The 14,677-nt window shown below is 40.5% G+C and overlaps 1 long non-coding RNA gene across 1 annotated transcript; it reads right to left on the reverse strand.

Annotated features, from left to right (window-relative positions):
• Positions 1 to 1,726: 1,726 nt before the first annotated feature.
• LOC116042496 lies at positions 1,727 to 14,379 on the reverse strand. Its single transcript, XR_004103238.1, has 3 exons — positions 14,277 to 14,379; positions 9,420 to 9,423; positions 1,727 to 1,737 (listed from the first exon to the last, which is right to left on the reverse strand). It is a non-coding gene; the product is annotated as an uncharacterized LOC116042496 (long non-coding RNA).
• Between the last annotated feature and the right edge of the window lie 298 nt (positions 14,380 to 14,677).

The raw sequence follows: 14,677 nt of genomic DNA on the forward strand, positions 1-14,677 counted from the left end.
ACTGCATGTTCACCCCCGTTCTCCAGCTTCATCTGTGTCCTTATCTACAGTGTCGCTGTGGATAAACTACAGTACACAGACATCACATAAAGAGCTCTTTCCAAATATGTCTTTTTTCCTACAGAATGACGCCATCATTATCGCTGTCAATGATTGTATGTGCTGTCCCAGTCAACAATAATGTGTGACACAGTGTGTGAAAGAGCATACGTTTTTCACCTAAGTCTTTAGAATCTTAGGTAAAAGACGTACAAATGAGCTCATGAACAAAGGACTGCACAGTAAATTATGGTACATTGAAGTTACCTAACTGGCCAAATTTTCGACACAGAGTATGATTACCAAACCCACCATGTGAAATTTCCAAGAATGCCAAATTTCAAAGGGAATGCGCTCCAACAATGTGGCACATTGAGATAACTATCAATCTCTCTTATGGGGCAATTGGGCCATTTGGCTGAAGTCCTCTTGCTTGCTTGCTGCAACAGGGGAGCAGGCTTTTAGTTGGAGTCCTTCGGCCCCAGCAGGGCTCAAGGTCGCTTGGCAGAGCTGCTTGCCGGCAGCCCAAATCCTTCAATGATTAACAGTGGCAGACAGGATGGAGCAGCTGTCAATCCAGATCTATATTCTCGGCCAAGAGAGCCGGGCCAGCCAACCATCGTGCATTCTAAAGGTGCTCAACCAGGTAGTGCGGGGATTTATGAGCCCATTGAAAAAATTCATTTCCCCTTTACCGGAAAGCAGGGTACATGCATAACACTGATATTGTTCGCTGCCACATTCAAAAAATTAAAGAGAACAGGATGAGACAGAGGAGGGGATGGGCTGTCTGGGTTTGTAATGAGACTGTGCTTCTGTCAGATGGGTTGATAGGATGATACCTGTTGGATTAATATTTGCACAGCACTATTTTAAATGATTTGCTGTAAATCCCTTGTCTATATATATATATATATATATATATATATATATATATATATATATGAATATACGAATGTAACTCATTGTCTATATTATTTTTTTCTCTCTATATAATCTTATTCACCTTCCTTTACACAGAATATTTCTTAATAAGCACCACAGGAATTAACACATTTTTACTATCAATATTACAATTGGTTGAAATTGAAGCTGATCCAACATACAAGCACACCATATTGAGGCCACAGTTAGTCTTTGAATCACAAATCCCCAAAATCTCTGAAAGCCTTTCATGCCATTCATGTGTGCAGGCAGCCAGCAGGAAGTCAGTTTGTTTGTCCAGAGGAAGACTCTAATAATGCCCCTGCGTGCCCAGAAACTGAGAGAAGAAATTGATGATAATCCATCTTATAAAACTTCATCACCAAAAGCAAGACATGTGTTCCCTGTATTTTTAAACTGTAAAAAAAATGTTAGCGGTATAATTAAATACAATTCTACTTTGAACTATTACTGAGTATATGAATTGTTAGCGGTATAATTAAATACAATTCTACTTTGAACTATTACTGAGTATATGAATTATCAGGGGTTTAAAGATAAGACACACCGTTATTGGTCCCCAGCGGGGAAATGTGGTTGTTCCAGCAGTACGATAGAAACAGCGGAAATAAATACAGATAAGTTTAGAAAGTAACAGAAATAAATAATAAAAGGTACAAAAACTAATACATGAGTCAGAGATTCTGCTACAATGAAATTCGGGAACAAAATTGATACGGCTGCCAAACATTATGTGTGTGTGCGGGAACTTTTCTGCCCGCTTGCTACGTTCCCCAATCACACACCTAGCTTTAAACCAACAGTTTAAAGCTATAGTGCGTAGTTTCTGTCGCCTCCCTGAGGAATTCTAAGTAATGACGACAAAACTGTCGGCGCGTCCACATGATACAAATATTTAACATTATGGCTAAATGCTCAATCAGATCAAAAGGCAAATCTTATGTAAGCCTAGTCTGTCAGTTATCCTGTTGTTTGCCACAACAATCTACCTTTTAATCCTGCCCTTCTTGATCTTTCCTCTCTCCCTCCTCCTTCCTTTTTCTCAGGTATTATCAGTCTCTGAGCTCTCCAGGTCCTGAACATACAATACCTCTACTCTCCTGTGTCAGGTGTTACTCGGTCGGCTGGAAAAGCAGGCTTTCCTCTTTGTGTATAACAAATCTCATCTCACAAAAATATTCATTTCACGGGTCGCTGTCCAATACAAGCCAATATCAACACAGGGAAAGGCATTACGCATTATTCCCTTCTCTATTCAAATTGGAAACAGCGGAGTGGGGCTGTGACAAAGATATTAGCCTCCTGCTGTACGCGGTTTGTCCTTGTAATGAGGTTGCAGCCACTGTTAACTATTCATTCTCGTCATTCATCAGACGGCCTTATCAATGCACTTGAATGACTTTGGCTTAACAACGTGCAAAGGAGAGGCGTCTCACTTCTCTTGTTGTGTTGGACTGATGTGCTCTTAACAGTTCATTGTTTAATGATACGCGTACCACACCCAACGAGGTCCGCTGACTGTTGAGTGGGTTTTGATCTGAGGGACAGAGCTAAATTTAAAAACAGCGGATCTTGTTTCCTCATTTTAAAACACTTCAGCATCACAGGAAATACAGTATGTACACTGAGCATCAAAATATTCAAGACATCGTCCTTGTTTTACAAAGTCTCTTCAGAAAATGTTATCTGTGAGTGATATAGTGACATTCGTGACGTTTGTTAATTAAAATATTGTTATTTAATTCCTCACCTGTCCTGGTTGACAATGCCAATAAACTAAAAATATATTTGTGTTTCATCAACCTATTGATATTTCACAAACTAATGTAATACACAAAAACTATTAAGTCTGAAACAGTCTAAAAAGAGCATAAAACTTCAAAGTTATAATCCGTAAGATTTTTATGAAATCAAACCCTGTTTGTGATAGTATTCATGGCCGGTCATTTCCATTCTGTAATTACCTCTCTAAACACTGTAATAGTTTTCATTGGTAGTGGTGTGCACGGCATGAATTCAGATCGCTGCTGTTAACGGCATGATAGAAACAGGCCAATTTCTGACTTTTATTGACTGATTACTGTTGATTCTTTATCAAAGCAAAGTAGTTTTGTTTCGCTGCACTGTAAACAGAATACATCTGTTGCTTTTCTGACAAAGTAGCTTCTCAAGGTACACAGTTATAAAAGCGTACTTCAGGAATTTAGTATCTCCCTTGCATAATGTTGGGGGACTTGGGAGTGACAAATCCAAAAAAAATATTGGTTAAAATTGATTCAGCGGATGACCAGATTTCCCAAAATGGTCTTACACTTCACGTTATGCAACTAAAAAGCATATTTCATTAGAACCTCCTTGCCTGGTAAATGCATGTCTTTCAAACTTCACACCCCCCAGTTTTTAATGCTGTTAAAAAAATTGGGGTCTCCAAGCACAAACAAAGATACCTGGGTGATGTCACTTGTATTATTTATTCAAACTTGACAAAACTATGCCAGAGCCAAAGGCTGTAGTACACTCACTGGCTAGTATATTGACATTGACATGTAAAATCATTGGAGGGTTTTACTTGAATTCATTCACTCATTCACTCCCGCATGTCACAGAACCGTACCCCCACCCACGACCCTTTCCTAAACCCAACCGTCCCGTTCTTCCCGCGTGTAACGGAACCGTACGCCCACCCACAACCCTTTCCTAAACCCAACCGTCCCGTAGTTCCCGCGTGTCACAGAACCGTAAGCCTACCCAAGACCTTTTCCTTAACATAACTGCGTCAAAAGGGACGGCAATAGTCCCGACCAAGCGCATTTACTTATAGCGCTAAAGGGACGTCAATAGTCCCGACCAAGCGTGTTTACTTAAAGCGCTAAAGGGACGTCAATAGTCCCGACCAAGCACGTTTACTTATAGCGCTAAAGGGACGGCAATAGTCCCGACCAAGCGCGTTTACTTGAAGCGCTAAAGGGACGGCGCTAAAGGGACGGCGCTAAAGGGACGGCGCTAAAGGGACGCCGCTAAAGGGACGCCGCTAAAGGGACGCCGCTAAAGGGACGGCAATAGTCCCGACCAAGCGCGTTTACTTATAGCGCTAAAGGGACGGCAATAGTCGCGACCAAGCGTGTTTACTTATAGCGCTAAAGGGACGGCAATAGTCCCGACCAAGCACGTTTACTTATAGCGCTAAAGGGACGGCAATAGTCCCGACCAAGCACGTTTACTTGAAGCGCTAAAGGGACGGCGCTAAAGGGACGGCGCTAAAGGGACGGCAATAGTCCCGACCAAGTGCGTTTACTTAAAGTGCTAAAGGAGACTTTTAGCGTCAATAAGAACGACAAAGGCACCTGACCAAGCGTCCAGATTTTATGAGATGGGTGTGAGAACGTGTTGATTTGTTGTATAATGACTTTTTAACCAGAGGCACTCTGAACCTCCTTCCTGATGGTAATAGCTCAAAGCTATGGTGGAGGGGGTGGGAGGCATCCTGGATGATGAAGTTGGATTTTCTTTCCACTGCTTGTATATAAAGATCAGATGGCTGTTTTTGTGGAATGCCTATGATCTTAACGGCTTGCCTGGCTATCCTAGCCAGCTTTCTCTTGCATTTGTTTGGTAGGAAGCTGTACCAAGATGTGATGTTGAAAGTGATGACAGACTCTATCAGTAACTGGTATACTCTGGATAGAATGTCCTGTCTCACTTCAAATCCTTTAAGCCTTCTGAGGAGACACATGCGCTGTTGGGCCTTTTTGTAAATTGTGTCAACATGCAGGGTGAAGGTGTGACGGTGGTCAATCAAAGTACCAAGGTACTTGAAACTTTCAACCTGTTCCACTACTTGCCCTTCCAGTCTCAATGGTGTGGATAGTGGATGAGCAGTACCAAGTAGTCGGCCCCTATGGCAACACAGTTCCTTGGTCTTGGTGATGTTAAGCTCCAGTGAGCTTCTCTTGAACCAAAGTGCCATTGTGTTGATATACTGCTTGTAAGTGGACAGGCAGTCATCATCAGTGAGGTTGGCCACCAAGGCCATGTCATCTGCATACTTAAATAGCTTGAGTCTGTTGCTGCTGCAGGTGATCTCATTTGTATAGATGGAGAATAGGCACTCCGGTGTTTAAAATATTGTTGGTGGACTTAAACCCATTTACCCTCACATGCTGTGGTCTATCCTTTAAAAACTCCTTAATCCAGAGTGTCAGAGTTGGGTTAACTTGCAGCTGTTGGAGGCGGTGCAGAAGAGTGTTGATGTTCACTGTATTGAAGAAATCCATAAATAAGATCCTGACAAAGGAGTTGGGAGAGTCAAGGTGTCTTGTTACAGTGGCCAGAAGAGTCAGGCTGGCATCCTCTACACCTCGCTTTGATTTATAAGCAAACTGCAGTGGGTCCAAGCTCTCTCCGACCATGGTGATGAGTTCATTTGCAACAACTCTCTCCATGCATTTGCAGAGGATGGAGGTAAGCGCCACAGGTCTGAAGTCATTCATCGCTTTGACATTGGGTCGTTTGGGAATAGGTATGATGGTAGTTTCCTTCCATGCCTTGGGTACAAAGCTGGCATCAAGGAACAGCTGGAAAAGTTGTGTCATCACATCAGCTAGCTGAGGTGCACACTCCTTTAAGATGCTTCCCTTCAGTCCATCCGGGCCAGGAGGTTTGGTAGAATGGAGACGGGTAAAGATGGAGGCAACCCTCTTCTCCTCCACACAGATGGATTCAGAGCAATGGCTCATGTTGTGTGGGATCCAACCCTCAGCAGGATCTGCATTGTTGAACCTGGCATAGAAAGTATTCAGTTCCTCTGCAAAGGCAGCAGGATCTGGGCATTGGATCGTGCCAGCATTTTGAGTCCTGCCCATCATGGTGTTAAGACACTTCCAGGCATTCCTCACATCTCCCCTGGTGAAACTCTCCTCCATTTTGTTCTTATAATTAAGCTTGGCAAGCTTGATCTTATGCTTTAACTCTTTTCTGAGATCTTGGTTTTTCACAAAGACAGTCCCTAATGTTTCTTCCATTGAGTGTCTTGTCTTTACATCTTAACTGTGACCTGTTTACCTGCCAGACAGCACAAAAGCCCACACACATGCATTACTTTGACACACTGTACTGTATTAGTGGTGGTAGTGTGCTTTGCCTGCACAATGTCAAAACTGCTAAACTACTGTGACATTAAATGTATCCAAGAGGAAATATCTAAGTCTATCAGACAAATCAAATCCAGAGTTAATGTAATACTGTGTCTGTATTCCTGGCATATCTGGCTCTGCTTGCAGCTGGGATAATGGCTCCCCTAGTTTATCTGCTTTCTCTGATCTCATTTGCTATTACGTTTTGTTTGTGGTTTGTGTAAATGGTGCGTGTCTGTGCGTTATGTAACCAGCATATCCATTGCTAAACACTGCTGTAGTTGTTCAAGGTGATATCGCCCACAGTATTCAAGGATTTCTCACACCCTCACAACCCGCTAATACATCTACATTACAGTGCAGTGCATCGATCCATATTTCAGCCACAGTTGTACCACACTGGCGAATAAAGCAGGTACAGAGTTGTTTGAATCATTTATAGCAGTCTTGAAAGATACAGGAGCCTGTTGATGGACTGACTGTGTCTGCAGGGTCTGTCATATTCACAAGATGCTCAGGCTATGAGAAGAATGAACCGCAAAAAGTAGTGCATAACCCACATGTATTTTTCAAGTTGTTCCCTCATTCATATCTCCAACCGGCTGTGCATTGACTGGGTCAACACATGGCTTGATGGATGCTGATTGGTTAGGCCCTAAGAAAAACAATGTGCTGAGTAGGCCTATGCTACGTTGTTCTGTTTGCAGTTTAGGAAAGCACAAGAAATGACTCTGAGCGGGTGATTACTTGGCTGAATTAAGCAGTGTGATGGATTTTCCCGAAGGTAATAACACACCCAACAAAGACAAATGTGTGAGCGCAAGCTCTCCGACTGCAAGTGCATAATAAAGAGGTAAAGTACACATGCAAACACACACACACACACACAGACGTACAGGTCTAATGTTACGAGGAAACCTTGTGGTGGGAACTAATGGCTGAGCGATTTGATAAAGCTGTTTTCATATTTCTTTCATGTTCCTTATGCCTCTCAGTCGCTCCTCTTCAGATTGTGTCAACTTGGTGCTATTTTTTCCACTTCTGACAACTGACAGTTGAGATTGTGTTTGGTCTTGTACTGTAAAAACAGAAATTCTTGACATTTCCAATTACATTTCTCCACCTGTGGGCTCTTAGCTCCATAAAGCTACTACTTGATTTGACATAAACTGAACAGAAGCAGAAATAAGACCACATTGTGTTCCTCTATTTGACTGTAAGGCCGGTTACACACTGCCTGCGTGGTGTGAGCGTGGCGTTTCTGTTGCGTGTCAGCTGCGTGGCGGCTGCGTGGATTTTTCTATGTCTTTACACACCAGAAACGTGTCTGACGCGATGCTGCTGCTGCTAGCCTTGTCTGGACACATGTATGTTTCCCATTGATAAAATTAAATACCATGTTAAACATAAATATATACTGATTTGATTACAGCAAAGACGTCAGCAGTATTGACGGCAAAATAAGCTACAGAATATTTCGTTCTGTATTGACAGGTGCAATATTAGAAAATCGATTTTCTTTTTTTTTATTACATTTATATCTGCATTTATATCAAAACCTAGATACTTTCAAACATCAACATGTCATTTATTAATATGTATTAATAAATGACACGCCACGCAGCTGACACGCTCGCGCGATGCATCCAGTGTGTAACCGGCCTAACAACGATAAGCACCTCCAATTTAGTTATTCCAACTTTAAAGTTCCTTTCCACTGTGGGCTGTTGCAGAACATTTTATTTTAACAAGATTTAGGGAATCCTTATGAACAGAGTTTATCCCAACACTAGCAGCATACGGTCCATCTCACTCCGGACTGCTTAATCAGAGCCGAGCATTCGTCCTTTGAGGACTGCGTCTTGTGCAGTTTGTGATGAGCTTTGTAAATGATGTGTTTGTCTATTCAGAGTCCTGACTCAGCAGGCTGCTTTGTGGCAGTAGCCCAGTAGAAAGGAGACCTTCAGCACTTTGTCTCTGATTCATCTAAATCATTAGTTCTTTAAAACACTATGGTGGAGGGTGAATGTTTACGGCCAGGAGACATTAAAGGTGTAAATCAGGGGTTGGTGCCGGCCCCTCCCCTGTGGCATCATCAAAAATATGATAAACGGTCAGCACATTCGGCAGCCATTTTACCGCTGAGGTCACACCAGTTAATCTTCTGTGTATAAAAGATGACAGGAAATGAAACAATAACTGCAAGCATGCAAGGACGTATTCCACTGCTGATGTGTCGTTACAGTTACATTAGCTGTATTTCGTCTTTCTCAACTTTATGGTTCAATGGATAAAAATGCTCTCTTCAACTCAGATATGCACAGCCTGAAGTATGACCACCTGGGTTGCCCTATTGCCCTCCAGGCTGCAGCTTGAGACACTAATGGCAATTCCCCATAGGCTGAAATACACGTCATTCTGGGTTCTGAAACAAAAATATGTCTGTCTGCCATTTGATTTGAGTTCATTACCTTAACTTTTTTTTTAATCAGACATTGAAATGGATTTGACTTTTTCTTTTTTTTAATTATTGTAAATAAAAATTCGGAACTATTTGTAACCAAGTGTGAATTCTATTAGTTCAAAGGGTTCTAAAGGTCAATGCAAACACAAGAAGACTCATATAAGACTAATCTCTCTGTCCTCATTTTCTTGTAAAGGTATAAAACCACCCCAGAAAACTACAAATGATGGGTCCCAGACAGCTCAGTTGGTAGAGCGGGCGCCCATATATAGAGATTATATGATAATAAATAAATAATGATTTGATATCTCAATTACAAAAGCACTCGCCATTGAAATTTGCTTCAGTCTGAATGTTTTTTTTTTCCCTCTTATAGTCTCCTCTTTCTGCTCATATCATTGCACTTCTGAGTTCGCATACAGTTCTCACAATGTACCTTACAATACAAATTGGGTACAGTGAAAATACAAAAAGGTCACAATATTATAAACTAAATTTACACAACAAATCAAATGGCATTAAGGAAAACTGCTTGTATACAGTAGGTTGCTGCATCAGGGTCATACATGCTATTTTATACAGTCCTATGGTCCCATGGCTTTAAACCTTCTCATAGTATCTAATGTTTACATGCAAATGAAAGTAATGAAGTAAAAAATAAATATTTTTTTTCTGAGCCATGATACTGAGAAACAGCATACTGCACACATACATGACAAGGGCATTTGCAGCTCCTTTAAACTCTCAGAAGGCCACTTTGTCATCTGCAAGTCTGGAGGCCCAAAGTGTGCATTTCTCAATGATGCTGTGTCACCAATTACTTCTCCCTAATCTGACACAAACCTTGGGAAAGGACATCGCTAATGGTGACAAAGATTCTGTCAGGAGGTGTCATTCCATTCCCGCAAAGGGCGACAGAGACAAATAATTTCACATGGCACAAAGTGGAAAAAGGAAAAGGGAAATGAGATGCATTCTAGAATGAGCAATGTCGATTATTTCACTGCCCGAGATGCGGTAGTGTTCATTAAACCAAACCTGGACTTAATGAAAAGAGGGCACCGGATGAAGAAGTACAGCGCTTACACTGAAATTCAATATTGCTTTATATTCACAAGCTGGGCTTCTGAAGCACTGCATATATTGTAATGAGTGTGAACTATCTCTTTCAGATGGGAAGAGTGAGCTTCATAAATAGTAAATCAGAGAGATTATGCACACAGGGTCTTGTTATTATAGGTCTGAATAATTCCAATCCCTGGGTCATCATGGACAGAAAATTTGAATGTATACACATGTTGAAACGATGTGCATAGGACTGTAGTAAGAGCGAGAATTTGGATGATGAAATCTGCTTGGGACAGTTGTTATTTCAGCCAACAAAATTGATGGTTGCTGGCTAGTAATGAGAGCCCGTCTTCTCGTCTACATCTGTGGGAAATCATGGACCCACTGTTTCGGAAATTACAACACATTTCGATTGGCAATCTGCCCGTTGACATTATAAACTGTATATGTACTGTCTGAGAATGGAAAACCTGAAAGGTACAGCAACAGTAACTAACATTTAAGTAAGTTAAATGAAGTTAATTCAAGTTATCATGTAACAAGAGCATTGCAATGGCATGAACTATAAGGTAGTTGCTGCAAGAGCATACACAACTATATTAAAAATCAACATATAATAAGAACAATGGTGGTACAAAAACAACTGATTTAATCTACATGGTTCACATGGAAAAGTGGAAACCTTTTAGCATTTTAGGATTTGTTCTCACTTCTCTTCTTCCAATACAATTCATTCCTATCACAGCAGCAATTAGCATGTCTCATGTCTCATTTCACAGGCCCTCTTGCAGAAAATGCTGCCTCCACATGTTCAACCCTGCATCTGGTGCTGCGACACAAAGACAGATTAGGGGTCATCTGTTGATGTTTACTGAGGCAAATTAAAACAAAGTGGATTCTCGTTAAATTAGCTTGGCCTATTGTGGCAGAACCGTGCACATATGAGGCTCCTATACGGTCAGCTTCCCCATGACGCAATTTGAAAGACTAAATCACAGAAGCAATATGCCAGCTGGCCCGACGGCTACAGAGGGGATAGACACACAAACACACGTGTTCTCCCATGAGCTGGATTATCATTAATATGTGTATCTGTGTGTTTGTGTTGTTTGTAGAATTAAGCTTCCTATTAGCTTGTGACAAGGGAAACTAATTTTACAGAGTGGGAAAACAACATTATAACACAGGTCACAAGATCTATTTATTTATATGAATATCACCTTCCTCCTTGCTGAGCAAAGCATATTTAAGTAGAAACAAGGATCTCTATTATAGCTTTGGTTAATGTTGGTAGCCATTTTACAGGCAGTGATGAAAAGATCCCACACATCCCTTGTATTTGAGCCTGAGCAACATAATCCTGTGCTCTAACATGCATACAACACCCCTCCTCCTATCGCCATGGTAAATCTTGTGTATATTTGCCTACTTATTGGATATTACCAGCAGCACAGCACATACTGACACAAGGATCATGCTGGTTAACATGAAACAGCAGGATATCTGATCTCAATCATTGTGAAAGCTTAGGCCCTACAAATACACAGAGATACTGTAGAGATGCAGCTTACTTTTTTATAGCAAGAGCAGTCAAATTGTGGTTGTGCGTAATACTCAAATAATGTGCTGACTAATTAAAAAAAAATGTATAACTTGCTTTTTTAAGTAAAAGGAATAAACAAAGGTAAACTCAAAACAAACAAACAAAAAATAATTTAACTAGAAGGGCACTTTGAGAGCGCAGGCCTCCGCCAAGGCATGCCCTATCTCACAATGTTAATGCAGTGTGAATTTTCCCGGTCGGGAACTAATTTTTCTGATTATTCCGACACCACATGAATGCAGCACAAATGCCCTATCTTGCAATGTTAACGAAAGTGAAAAAATAATTTGTGTATTCACCCCCGTGATTCGGATCCGCTCCAAAATATAATGGGTTCTTCCTTGTCAACATGCTACACCCTTACACCAAATTTCATGAAAAGCAGGCCAGTAGTTTTTCCGTAATCCTGCTGACAGACAAACAAACAAACCGAGCGGAAAACAACAGACATGTACCGCATATAAATGGGTTTTTAATATTGCCTGAGCTCAGTGGTGAATTAATTTTCTTCATTGGAAACATTTTCTTCATTCGAAACAGTATTTGATGGGAGGATGTAAATCAGCATCAGAATACAAACTCAAATTCCAGCATTCTTTTGCACAGCTCTGTTATCCTCTCCGAAACAAACAAGTCTATATTAGAGGAACAACATACTACCGGTATATTCTTACAACTTTGAAAATAACTTTAGGGGATTTCCTAAAAAGTTTTGATTGTAATATCTGCTGATTCTTAAGGTCTTTAGGCAAGACAAAAAGTAAGTCATCGTTCATCAAGATGCACCTAGTAGACGACTTGGTATTAGGAGTACACAGCCATCATAGCCAACGGGGCCTTATTTACTGGGATTATGGGTATGACAGTGATGGAGTATTACGCTTCTACTTTATAATAAAATTACCAGTACATGTGCATAGAGACAAAAGTTAAATAGAGGAAAAAAGAAAAGTCTTTACTCTACTGCTCTGCTATTTTGGGTAAAGCATGCCATAACATGCTTTAGTTATTTTATAGAGGCAAACATAGATACTTGAAAACATGAAAAAGACAGAATTATGTTGAACTATTATAACATCATAGGTGCTTATGTGTTGTTGTGGTAAAAGGAGTTAACAGTGATAGCAGATGTCCCTGCCGCCCTTACTTTTAGGAATTAGCTTGCTGGTTGGAATTGACACCTTGTGTCCCAGGCCAAACATACAATACCCTCCAGGAGGGAGTCTGTTAATGCTGGATTTTCAAGCTTGCATTTTTTTTAAATAATTTCCCAAATTTGGTTACACGAGAACAAGCTGCCTGGTTAAGAATAATCAAAAACTGTCGCCAGGAGCTGGACAGAGGCTCACCAGGATGACTTAGAGGGTCTCACGGAGAGTTTGAATTACGCATAAGGAGAAAACACAAGATAGAAACTTTGTTGGGTGGGTAATAAGGTTTCATGCACGTGTCAGTCATTGCTGGATAAAAAGAAATTCAGAGCTACGGCATGTTATACTTCGGCACAATGGTGCTTTGAACTAAACGCTAACGTCAGCATGCTAACATGCTGGTGCTAAGCAGGTATAATGTTTACCATGTTTACCATCTTAGTTTAGCGTGTTAGCATTCTAACAATTGCTAATTAGCACTAAACACAAAGTACAGCCAAGGCTGATGGGAATGGCATTAGTTTTGCAGGTATTTGGTCACAAAGCAAAACCATAAAGTGTTGGACAAATAACTATTTTTACATGATGACGGCGATAGAAACATTTACATAAATACGTACATAAATGATTGTACCAAATATTCTCTCTAACAGTTGTTGAAACATTTAAAAAAAAAAGAAGTCAAAACTCATTATGGTGCTAGAGTAAAAGTCAGGGGATCACCAAAGTCAAAGATTCATCCTCTGGGGACCATGATTGTCCCTAACAAATTTCATGGCATATCAGTCCAATAGTTGTACACTAGTAGTTATATTTCAGTCAGGACAACAATGGTGGACCATTACAAAAACTGACATTGCCATCCATAGAACATGTTGCACGCATGTCTAAAAACAAGGCACAGAGAGTTTTCTGATGGGGGGGTGGGGGGGGGGGGGGAATGAGGTCCAAACTTGTTTTGATAGAAGTGAGTTTTTAATGTATTATCCTCTATCCTCTGTATAGGCAACCAATGCACAGTAACTCCTGTTTGTTGGTAAATAGCCTACAATCTCCAGAGAAAATATCAGAAACTGAATATCAATATGCCACTGTTCATCCATTATTCAACGGCAATCTGACATAGTTTCTGACTACTCGTCTTTGAAATGTTACTTTTTTTTCAAAGTGTATAGTACCTTTAATATTCCCTTTCTCCACCACAAGAATGGAAAATAAAGTTTAAAAAAAAAGATAAACAAGTGTGCAGGCAGGATAAGTTAAGAAACAAAGAAAAGAAAAATAAGGACATTCTCACAACAGTGTTGCTGCTTTATTCACACAACAAAAAAAACAATACCTGGGGAGATTGTATGATTCTGATGTTAGACAGCATGAACCTCCTCCATGCTCCCACAAGATATAAGTGCGTTACCTCTAGCCTCTCTCAAGGCGTACTTTTCTCACAGTTGACTAAACTGTGAGAAAAGTCAGCCTTGGGAATTGGGGAAGCCCTGTGAGTTTTATCAATAATGCAGAGCTTCATGGGGGTGAATAAGGACAGAGCGAAAGAGAGCAGACTGTAATCAAAGTTCCCCTGCTGCTAATTCCCTCTACCACTATGTGCACTTTGATGAGAAGGAAAACAGGTCTACAGCTTCACTCCACCACTGCAGCTTCTGAGTCAACATGGAAGACATTTTCCAACATGATACACACAGTAGATCACAAACATATGAGCTGAGGCAGAAGTCATGTTATGCATGCTACTCAAGAGTGTCTTCAATGTTTTAATGGCCTGAATATTCTGTCTTTGATGCTGAAATAAAGCCGTTATTCCTCTTTTATGTCTAATGACATTTTTATTATTTCACTTATGAATAACCAGGTTGAACGTCAAACGCTTCATTTTCTGTATTCTGGTGAATTGTTCTGCAACAATTTGTGCCTTTTCTGCATCAATTTATGGTGCAAATGTCTTTATTTATGTAAAGGAAATTATATAAGGTTTTTGGGGTGGATTGCACTGGCCAGTTTTGATTATTGGGGGGTTGTAATACCCCTTCCCCCCTGTAAATTACGCCTATGCCCTGACCGATACATCAGCTGGCCTGATATTATTGGCCAATTTTAGCTATTCACAGTATGGAGGTATATGTTGGCTAAGTAACAAAATATAACAGATCTGCTTTGAAAATGCATTTTTTTATTAACTTTACATTGTTGACATAAATAACGAATGGTAAAAGCTTTCCTGTAGCTTGTATCACAGAGATGGAAACAAAAGAGCACCAGT

Source organism: Sander lucioperca, chromosome 18 (assembly GCF_008315115.2).
Source record: "Sander lucioperca isolate FBNREF2018 chromosome 18, SLUC_FBN_1.2, whole genome shotgun sequence".
NCBI lineage: Eukaryota > Metazoa > Chordata > Actinopteri > Perciformes > Percidae > Sander > Sander lucioperca.